Source organism: Rhyacophila brunnea, unplaced genomic scaffold (assembly GCF_057557595.1).
Source record: "Rhyacophila brunnea isolate RB1 unplaced genomic scaffold, BYU_Rbru_1.0 scaffold_16, whole genome shotgun sequence".
Classification (NCBI taxonomy): domain Eukaryota; kingdom Metazoa; phylum Arthropoda; class Insecta; order Trichoptera; family Rhyacophilidae; genus Rhyacophila; species Rhyacophila brunnea.
Window position 1 is genome coordinate 8470360 of NW_028232816.1, and position 11661 is coordinate 8482020.

Sequence of the window (11661 nt, forward strand, 5' to 3'; positions counted from 1 at the left end):
GATAGGCCTTTCTTTCTAATTGCCATTTTTCGGACCTGCCACCCGCAGCGTCGATTCTGGCTCACGTATCCATTACTGGCCATTATATTATATTTAAAAAACATGCTACCGTTTGTGATAATTATTTAATGAAGTAAGCAGAAGTAGTGGTGCTTGTTTTATGTAAGATTCCTGATATAGGATAGGCGGCGTCTCTATGCGAGTGAATTGTCTCTGGTATCACTACATAGCGTTAATTTTCGTATTGCCACGCGTCTTATCAAAATTCTTTCGTAAAGATTGGTTATCGTGGAAAAGGGATCTACATGCGATGTACAATTTGATACTTTTACTTTGATTTTTTTATGTTTTTATTGTTTGCTTTATTCTGTGTTCAATAAAATTATTATTTATAAGATAAAAAATGCTCGTCTTTTAAAATATTTCCATAAAACATTAAGTTGTTGTTATTTATTTTGCTAAGTGTAATTCATCTCTCCTGAACATTTTTGTTTTTAGATAATTAAATAGACTAATTCTATTTTGAGAGATAGAAATCGGTTGGATTCAGATACACCCCTACACTCACATATTAATTCACTATTCCACGCTGCTATCTGATATCTTTTTTGTGCGATGTTTTATGTTAACTTAAATACCTTTTGATAACTAGAATTCGTACCAAAGATTTACATAGTCAATAAGCAGTGTAGGTATTATTAATAGTGGTCTAGTGGTTTTTGAGATATAACTGAACAGTCAGATAGACATTCTATAATAAAAATTTACCCGGATAATGTAGTTGATGTGGTTATATTTTTTAACAGTTTGAAAAACAATAAAAAATTACTGCTTACATAAATAATATTATTCATTTACTTTTATAATTAATGCTTTATAGAAGAGCTAGTAAATTTTAGAAGTTATATACGTTTCATCATAATGATTTCTGATACTTAGATTGTGACCCAGAACCATCTGAATTAACTTAACAATACACACCATTCAGAGTTGTCAATTTATCTCAACTTAATTAGGCGTGTCTTAACCGTATTTTAAATGGCTTCGTTCTAGACCACTATCTTTTATTCATAGATATACTACCAGCTATAAGACGTATTATTATATATAGATACTGGTAGATGACGCAATCTAAGTTTCCGATATTGGCCTCTTAAAGATACGCGTACTTACGTGCGTGAGCATAGGTATAGCTAAAACTGTCAACGTCTCTTGGCCTTCTCCATTTGGTTTTTCGTTCCTGCACGATCAAGCGCAGACGTTTTCCATTTGCTTTGACCGACAATCCCTAAATTAGCCGTAGCAAAGTCCAGCCATTTTATTTTTGGATTTTTATGTCTTTGCTTACCAACAGGCTGTTTTTCTGATACATTATCCGTTGTTTTATGGATACATTGATCGTCTAGATTCTAGCTAGTATTTTTATTTTATACTTAATCTGACACACTTAAGAATGGACAGACATACGGCTAGTCACTATGCCTCGAATTCCGAATTCAATTTTCATGAAAATATACAAATAGTATAAGTATCTAATAGTATAAGAGTAAATCAAATAAAAAAGTAAAATTGAAAACTAATTAATAAACTAACCGTAAATTCTCAAATTCAAGCAATTTCAATTCTTAGATCTTGAAATTACTAATGATAACGGGATCCTGCAATTGCAAATCTTAGTTTATATACGTTGTGTAAAAATGTTTTTAATTGTAAATATTAGCGAAAAAAAACTTTTTTTGAAACTCTTAAACGCCGTGAAAACCTATATTATATTATTATATTTGGTAAATAGTAGTGGTCAAATATTCATAGCTTGCAAAAATAACCTTGTATTTTTCTATATTAACGTATAATTGTCATTTTATATTAAATATATATTATTATTTTATTGATACAAAGAAAATAACACGCACTTTGATTGAATTTTAATAAAGAAAAATGCAAAATGAGCTCCTGTTCTGTTTTAAATAAAAATAATATGCAAATACTGTGTTGTTTATTATAAGCTCCAGATACGTTCAATATTAAGTAAATTGTGGTCGCATTCGTTATTTGGAAATATAGTATGGATTATCAAATAATAAATATATATAATTGACACCCCGGAAGTCCGGGTAGGGAGGAGAGTCGGGGCCGCACAGCCCGATCCGACCTCCGCGCTCCACTCTCCGGTCGACCTGCCATTAATGACGCCCTTGGTAGCGCACCGTCGGTCGACACGTGTGAGTCACACGATCAGCTTCCACCCTTTGACAAGCTCAGTGATGGTAAATCGTTCAGGGCGGTCAATCAAAGCTGGGTTTGGTTTGGTAGAGCACGTTCAGTGTAAGGTTAGGTCTTGACAGTTGGGTTAGGATGTAGGATTGACGGTTGACGATGGTGAATATTCAAATTGAAACACACGTTGTTCGTAGCACAAATCTTAGCAGAAAGCTTTATTTTTTTCAATTAAGGTTTACAAAAGGTTACATATACAACACAACACACAGATACACAATATCAATACACATTGATAATTTTGCAACCATCCTAAATATGTTATTGATGGGCGCCTATGGCTGCGGCAACTATAGTTTAGGAATCTATGAATCACTTGATTCGTAACGCTAGCAAATTCTACACTACCACGTACGTGGCACACGAACTCTGAAATTGTTTGATAATTCAGCGAAAATTATAACACTCGGCGTGGCGCGCGTAGGACACCGTATCCAGTCCAACCTCTTTTTGACTAATTCGATTGATTCCTGTCGATACGGAAATCGTTTAAAAAAAAGTAGGTAAACAGCAACAAATTATATTTTTCGCAAAGTCAATTCTAAGCGGGACATGAAGTCCGTCACGGATCGAAGGCTTCAGTTTACTGCCTGCTAGATTGGACACCTCTACCGCATGTAGCGGTAACCAAGGTATTTCCCAGAGAGGGTTAAGCTATCCTGACCAAATTCTTATGCGCCTGCGGCGATCGACTTCGCATTCGGCAGGGGTATAAAATGCTGGGCTGGCCTTAGTCTTTTACGAGATTTTACTTATCGGATCACAAACAAAAAAAATATTATATTACCTATTACATAAAAAAATATTTATCAGAAGAACACTTTCGCAAGGAAATATTGCGTAACACGGTTGGAAAGGAAAAATACCATCTGCTATGGAATCCACCACAGATATTATTCCCCGGCAAACAACAAGTCGACAGAATCTGTGATCGGGAATAGACTTAATTCCCGACGGTCGTCGTGTTCAATTTCACTTTTCACCAACAGTGTTACTAATTTTGAAATACTTACAATAATAGTTATCATTACTTCAATTGATACAGAAGGGCCGTCGGCTTCAATTGGAAGTTATAACAATTAACATCGCTAATCAACAACGAAATTCATGGAAAGAATGTAATCTATAATAATCATTAAATTATTAGTTAGTTGCAAAATATATCAAAACCAAATGTAAATGAAAACAATACCTACCACGGGGCAACATAATAAAACAATTCACTTGTTGAGTTTTGCACCCCTTGGTTACACCTGGCGTTTCTTTTTGCCCCAGGTATGTTGAACTTTGGACCTAATTACTACCCCAGGTATATTGTTTCAAAAATAACTTGCTTTCTCTCACCTTAATAACGACGGGAGGTTTACTAAGTACCTACGATTCAAAATGTTGTACAAATTTAAATTTAAATTTCCGCGCCGTCGAAATATTATACCTACCTAACTTACCCTTTCGCGTTACGGTATCGTTTTAAAAACAAAAAATATTTCTCTATGTGTCCTTTAAATACGTACTCATTATATTTTGTTTCGTTTTGTTAATTAATAAAAGTACAGAGCACTTTATTTGATGGAGCGGCGATAGACGGACATTTGGCTTAGCGGACTATAAGAAACATGAATGTGGCATCCATAGTATTGCTTGTACTTTACCCTAAAGGGGTCCTCCATACACGTAGAAACGTGGAGGTATCATACTGAACTTTTCTCTCAATAAATTGATTGTATCACGAGCTGTACAGCATATTGCACCATCTTCTTGGAACCACGTCATATCGTCCAGATTAAAATCATTTAATTTATTCTATAAAAAAACAGTTATAATGTTTTTGAAGCGTTCAAATGCGGTCCAATTACACTTCCAAACCACACTAAACTGTTAATTTTTGTGGACGTAAAGGCGTTTCAAGAATAGCATGTGGGTTTTTATTACTCGAAATGTGACAAATGTGCTTATTTACGAAGTCATTTAAATAAAAATGAGCTTGGTCGCTGAAGATGGTTTTCTCTTGAAATAATAAATTGGTTTATTTCAAGTTGCTCCACAAAATTTTGATCAACCAAAATATGGTCATTCGGTTTAAGTTCTTAGATTAACTGTATGTTATACGCTTTCAAATGCAAATCTTTATAAATACTTAAAAAGAAAGTCCATGTTCTTGAGAATGACGAGTTATTGATTGTTCTGTATTTTCATCCAGGTTTTGATTCACAACATTTTATTTTTAACAGTAGGTACGTAAAGATGATAATTCGAAATTAAAACATAACAATGGTACGTCTGAAACCTTGACATTATTATTACATACAAATTGTATGTATTACATTTCACCATATAACAGTTCACTGTGAACTGTTTTATCGGAAAGAGATGGCCATATAGCATTGATATAAAATACAAGCTGTCCATAGAGCATTGCAAACAGTAACTTTACAATTTTATTAGATTCAATAATACATGAATTTGATATTATTTATTTGTATAAATATTAGATTATAGCGCTGTCATTATTATCTGATATTTGATACGTATGACTTCTTGACACATACAACTTCATTTGCATTATGTATTTTTAAGTATTGCGTTTAAACATTAATTTGATCTCAATACTTTCCGGCCATCTATTTTAGATTTAACATCGCACGGTGTACTATTAGATTTTTATCTGCATATATACAAATTTCTGGACACGTGACATCATAGAACGTTTCTAAAAAATTGAAATTAATGGGTAGTCCTGATTAAAGGTCCAAAATAATTCATACGATCCCAGGGTTTCATGGTGCAGGACCGGTTTTACTACCAACTATGGTTGCTGCGTCATTTTAAATGAAGAGGAATAACTGCACAATACATAATATGGTTCACAGTAAGTTGTACCCCCTTATACAAGTGCCATCATCGCATACGGCATTCTCAATACCTCCCTTTAATTTTATTATCAAGCTTTTTTTTCACATTCCTCTTGTAAAGCTCAGGCTCGATAAGTAAATTTGGCCATTTCCTTAGAGCTTCATTTTACTTAAAATTATCAAATTAAAGTTAGTTTGTTATTAGGACAAGTATAGGATGTTTAAAACTCTGTTTTTTAAAATTCTCTATAGGTGCTAATTACTATCTTCAGCATTCAATATCATAAATCTTTTAAAACAATTAATATGATGAGCACACCCAACTGACGTAAAATATTTCCCATTTGTCTTTATTTTCGTAATCTTCAATATCATCGTCGTCAATGTATGGCAACTCTGCACGGAATATTTATCATTATTCTTCATCATCTTTTCTTCCGATTTTAATGACTACTTTTTTACTTAAAAACCGGTTGTAAACACAAACAAGTTTAACACCCCTGAAATAGGCCTATAATTTGTATATTTTTCCTCGTTTTACCCCAACTTCTGTAAAAATGCACGCATCAAGTTGTACTCAACCCAAGAAATTTGCGAAATTGAAAAACTAAAAGAAAGGTATAAATTGAAATGAATGCAAGAATCTGAGAAATGCCTTCATCCAGCAGTAGAATGACTTCGTTTTACTACGATTATAATATAATATATGGTTTATCTGAATATAATCTCTAGGATTTTTACTTCCTATACTTAATTTAATATTATTTTATTGTAGACGAGAAAATACTATCTTAGCAAGTTTCTATAAGATTAATAATTAAACAAGTTGTATAAACTACGTGGTTTACGACACTTTCTCATAAGTAAGAATAAAATCTAAAATTCCATCTTAACAATTTGTTTTGACCTTATCCGATCCATATAAGATCTTTAGTGACATTAGTTGGCGAAAATAATAAGTGAAAGCTCGGGAGGTAATGCAGTTTATTGCATTTTAATTTGTTTTTTAAAAACAAATGAGTCTTGCTTTCACTCATTATTATTTTCAAATAAGTGAGTCATTTTTTTACTTGTTCCTTTTGATTCCAATATAAAAACAGTTTTGTCTTTTACTACAATAATCTACAGATTGTATGGGCCTTCTCAGGGTGAATATTATTGTTTTTACTAGAAATTATTGTTAGCTACTTGCTCAACCTATTAGGTCCATACTACAATACCATGAAGCAATATGTGACGTATTTTCCAGATCCTGGATTCGAACCTGAAACCCACGACATTAAAAGCCTACACGTAATTATTCTTGATGCGTCGATTCTACCCATCATAATGCATAAGCTAGTTTGGCATATTCAAGTAAATTTAAATAGTTTAAATTTATCGCTTTTTGCCATCGTTATGCGTGACACGATGCGATCCACAAACTATAATTACAAAAAGGCAGTGCATCACTGTGAACAATATTAAAAATGTATAACAAATTGTCGCCAACTAAAATTTATTCAAAGATATTAATTATTCGTGTTTTGAATTTAAAATATTAAAAACAATAAAATTTGACTCAGTCGTGGGATTGAAATCCGGAATCCATGGGTTAAAAGAAAAGCCTTCTAGTCTATTTCCTACATGATAGTTACTAATGTTTTAGAACAGGCTTTTTCTCAATAAGGTCGTATGATAATATTATTAAATTAACAAATTATTTTATTGATAACAACAATGTTAATAAAAGAATTTCATAATAGAATTAACAACCTTACAGCAGCTACATATTATTATAGTTTTGATAGCTGGTTTATCATATTGTAGGTATAGTTATTGATTTTATAATTTTATGACATTCGACGATCAAGGTAGAAGTATTTTTAATATTTATATTAATATCACATTATAATGTCTTAGGTCTCAGGTATACTTATATATAATTAATTATAATATTTATATATTATCCAGTTTTTTTATTAACTACAGAATGTTCCAAAAATTTCAAACTGCGATATTATTATCATGTTATCTTAGATTATTATAAGAATTTTGGGGAGTCTCGTTGTATAGGCACGTGACCACTGTAAAGGTGACCAGGAGTTGACCAGGAGTTGAGTCAGATTTGGTGGTTGCTCCGATAGATGGAGAAGCGAGTTATTATTTCAGCGTGAAAAGTCAGTACCTAAAAGAGTTATAATACTGTTCCGAGGTCCAATGCTTGATGAATGAGATGCTGTGCGGAGCAATACAGAGATTGAAATCTGACTAACATGAAGAGTGATACTGATCAGACTAAGATATGCTCAGTCCGACAAGTTATGATAAAGTAACATACGAGTATCTAAACAATTATGATCTGCTATTTATTGACGGATGCACTATTAAAGAATATCTTGAAATGACTATTCAATAAATTGTCGATCAGCCATTTTATTGAGTATAAAATAATTGAACATTTTGCTGGCTATCGCTTCTTAATACACATTCAATAAATATTAAGTTTATCAGTTATTTCGTTGAGTTTGTACACATTAATAAATAATATTATTATGTTTAAACTATTTGTGGGCATCCTATAAAAGAAAATTGAGAATGCGATAATATTGATATAAAAGCAGGACTCGAAAATGTTACAATCATATACAACTTGAGTTTTGCTTGACGTTACTTCGTGAATTAAAGACAATCTCCCTCATATATAAAAATGAAATTCGTGAGTAAATATTTTAGTTGATAAAATATTTTTTTCTGAAATAAATTAATACATATTATTATACTAATATTTTTTTACGAGTAAGACCAAGTCCGATTCTAATAATATGGGCTTCCACAGAGTAGAAGTTTTTATTAACATTTTTCGTTTTTTACGAGAAATGGTTGTTAGCCACATGGTCAACCTATTAGGTCCATACTTGGACTCCTCATAGAAATTGAAAAACAAAATGTGTATTTGCCAGAGCCAAATTCAAATCTTGGATCTACAACATTATAAACAGTATAAACTATCAGTTCAAGATTTTAATGATTACGTCAAAAATACAACAGTTTATTAAATATATCAAAAACAGTATAATAATCTATTAGAGTTTAGTTAACCCTTAATTGAATAGTATCGCCTTTCAGCAACAAAGCGTTTCATTCTTTATATTTTTTATGTGAATAAAATTTTATTTAAAAACTTAAAGTTTTCTGCAGTAGACAACGTTTGCTGACACAATAGTAATAGTTTTATGCTTATTTAGTTTGAGGCTTATTTAAAATTAAGCATTAAATAATGTGATCGATTAGAGAAGTATGAAATGTACATTAAATGGTTTACATCATATACTTATTTAAGGTTTAAGAAAACATTGATAATTGAAACGGATGTAACCGACCGCTGATCGTTTTTAATTATGTGGAATAAATACTATGTACATACATAACGTATTTTGGTTAATGGCACAACTTACCTTAAGTTAAGTAAAACATACATTTATTATTATAATTTTCAGCTTTTCCTGTTCTTCGTCATTGCTGTAGTGCTCGCCCTGGTCTTTTCGACTCCAACAGACGCTTTGACTGACACCGAATCTAAGCCAATAGTGGTAGATCAGAAGGGCGCTGAACCAACTACCAGCTCTTTCGGGTTCTGGTTTGGATAAGTGAAGATAATGCCTGAACACCAAAACTTATCATCTATTTTATTTAGTTAATAAGAACACTATCTTCAATTTTTACATGGACGCTAATTATATTTTATAAATATGTATATAATGCCATACTTAGTATATTAGTGCCACAGATAGCTGCTTTCATTATTAAAAATGTATTTTATTAATGATTTGTAAAATAAAATAAAATATTATAATTTGACAACCAATAAAAATATTACAGTGTTTGATGATAAAATGTGATTTTATTAATGTTGACTATTGATAATGTTATTATTGTTGAGTTGCTATAACTAAACAAAATAAGCATGCCATTTTTAAAGTTCGGGTGGTTTTGCAAGTTTTCGGTCAGTTACGAAAATCCCAGCCCGCATTACACGTAGCAAATCGTTAAAATTACTTTCAATATGAATTATTAAATTACTTAAGTACAACATAAATCGCGCACTACTATGACATCTAATCTGATTCACTGTTCTGTTCTGAAAATAGTAATCATCGCTGTCTTCTGACTCCGGACCAATGTTTATTAACAATTGTTCCATAGTATGTGTCTATTTCCAAATTACTTGGCCTATACGAATCTTCGATTTTTATATCGGGCTAACAGCATTTTTTTCTATTAATTTATTCAGAGTTTAATTAAGAATTATCGATCAAAAATTTTATTTTACGTCATAATCGCATTAGTCTCCGAATGGTGCTAATAAGTAGGTACGCCAATTGCTTCGTTGACGATTTAACAATATTATATTTCAAATTGTACTGTTGTTTATCAATTTTAACTCATTCACTGCTGATTAGATAATGTTTTTTAATTACCACCTTTAAAATGCACGTCAATTACATCGATCGATCGCCTGGTCATTACGCGCCAGGTGCGTCTTCAGCGTCCAAAGTATTAAATATCCACAATAATTTCTCGCGCTTGTTTTTGAAAAGGTTTTTTGTAATACCCCGATCATGATAAGGTATTCATTGTAAAACTGTAAATTTAATATACTATTGTATCGTGTAAAACAGACTTTTCATACACAGACGCAGCGTTTATACACCTACTCTATGCGCACTAAAGTAAATGTGCTTCTACGCAGGTCTATGCTTAAGTTTCATAGTAATGTAGGTACCGTATTTATAAATAGTTTGTAATTCCTCAATAATTGTTCACACGTCACACGATTCATGCCGATACTTGCCTATTCCAAGTACAAGTACTATACCATGGTGTGGTCGATTTGGTTTCTTGCATTACCGTCTGAAAATGTCTCTGTATATTTTTTGTGAACGGTATTATGTGAGGAAAACGTACCATCAACTACTGGCTAGACCGTTCATGGAGGCACAATCTATCAGACGAGAACCATTGTAGTTTATTTGATCAATATTCCCACACACAAAATATCCCTGTGACAGATCACATTTCACTTTGATATTCAGATCACCATTGATAACTACGTGATCACAGCTAGAGATTTGCATCGCTTTCAGTGTCTGTGGGAGCAAAATACTGCAGAAAAGTTATGTAGCCAAATTTTATCTTAAGTTTTGGACAATGAAGGTCTTAACAGTGAACTTGGGATTCACATGATTATGGCGGTGTTTGCATTCAGTTAACTTTGAGTCGCATGTAAGTCATGGCTATTCTGTGAGGACCAAAAATGTCATTAGTTCAAAGGTTTCGACTTTTGAGCTTTAAAATTCGATGACTCCGACGAAACTTAGGGGTACATTGGTACGAACGCCTTACAGAAACTCAAGTTCGTGAGCGAACACTGCAGCTCTCACGCTTCATGTAGTTGGGATATTGTGGTATTACGAGTACCTTAAGGGTTTCGTTGCCATGGCCGACCCTCCCTCACCCTGCAGCGGTGCTATAAAAGCAATCTACACGCTTCAGGTTTCACATGGTAGGAGACGTGTGACGAGGCAATGGATTGAAGGAAGTGATGCACGTGACCTTATACCTGCTCTATGCCCCAACACTGGGGCGTGACAGGGTGAAGTAAGTGAGTAAGTTGCTCAATTATTAATTCCTATAATTTTAAATGTTATATCTACAAACTAGGTCTTAAGTATAAATCCACAAATTATAAAAAATATCGCTAGCATACAAACCAAAATTACAATGTAAGAATGTCATAATAGGATAATTTATTTACATTAGAAAACATTAGAAATTACAACCTCTAGACATTTAAAATAAGCCATTAGAGATAATGGTAGTGGAAAAAATTGATAATGAATGAAATTTGTATAGAAAATGACACGGGTTTGCTATGTTGGCGTGGTGTTCATAGTATGTGAATGGGATATGTGAATCTAAATTAATCACATATCAGAATGTTGTCTTGTGTGTATACATTTATCGGGTGTCTAAATTCAGTCCGTTAAATGTGTTTAGTATTCATACATTATATATTATTATATTTATATTTTTTTTATAAATCAGCGCCATCTGTTCAAAATTATCGATTATATTCTTTAGTCAATACAATTTGTAATGATTCGATCGTCTTATTATGACTTAATAAATATATAGCTATACAAATTGACTAACTGAAAAGAAATATAGATGTGCATAAACTTGTGATAAAATCTAAATTAATTTTTTTGTTTTATCTATTGATTACTTACTTATCATATTAATTGTTTTCTTATTATTATTGTGATGCTTTAAGGAGGAGCGTAATACTACTAATAGTATTAGGTGATATATAAGATGTGGGAGAAAAAGGGTCATTGTGGCTTGGGTGTTGGAAGGGGAGAGTTTATTTGAAGTTACAAGAATAATAAGTAAATATAATGATAAAGATGACAGCGTGAGGTTATAATTACGGGTATGGATGTACTGGTAAGATTAACGCGATCAAGATATTGATTATATTAATGAACTG